The following is a 618-nucleotide window of genomic DNA, read 5'->3' as shown; positions in this document are numbered from 1 at the left end:
CCTCATCTCTGTTTTAAATCTGCTACCCCTTATCCTAAAACTCTGACCTCTCGTTCTAGATTGCCCCACAAGAGGAAATATCTTCTCTACGTTTACTTTGTCAATCCCCTTAATCATCTTATATGCCTCAATTAGATCTCCTCTCATTCTTCTAAACTCTATAGAGAGTAAAGGCCTAAACTGCTCAATCTCTCTTCATAAGACAAACCCCTCATCTCTGGAATCAATCCAGTGAACCTCCTCTGAACTGCCTCCAATGCAACTACATCCCTCCTCAAGTAAGGGGACCAAATCTGCACGCAATACTCCAGGTGTGGTCTCACCAATGCCTTGTACAGTTGCAGCAACACTTCCCTACTTTTATACTCTATTCCTTTAGCAATAAATGCCAAAATTCCATTTGCCTTCCTTATCACCCTCTGTGCCTACAAACTAGTTTTCTGTGATTCATGCACGAGGACACCCAGATCACTCTGCACCGAAGCACTCTGAAGTTTCACTCCATTTAGATAATAATTTGCTTTTCTATTCTTCCGACCAAAATGGAGAATCTCACACTTATTCACGTTAAACTCCTTCTGCCACATTTTGGCCCATTTATCTAATCTATCCATATCA

The sequence above is a fragment of the Heterodontus francisci genome, chromosome 39 (assembly GCF_036365525.1).
Source record: "Heterodontus francisci isolate sHetFra1 chromosome 39, sHetFra1.hap1, whole genome shotgun sequence".
Classification (NCBI taxonomy): domain Eukaryota; kingdom Metazoa; phylum Chordata; class Chondrichthyes; order Heterodontiformes; family Heterodontidae; genus Heterodontus; species Heterodontus francisci.
Note: the sequence above shows the minus strand (reverse complement) of the source record.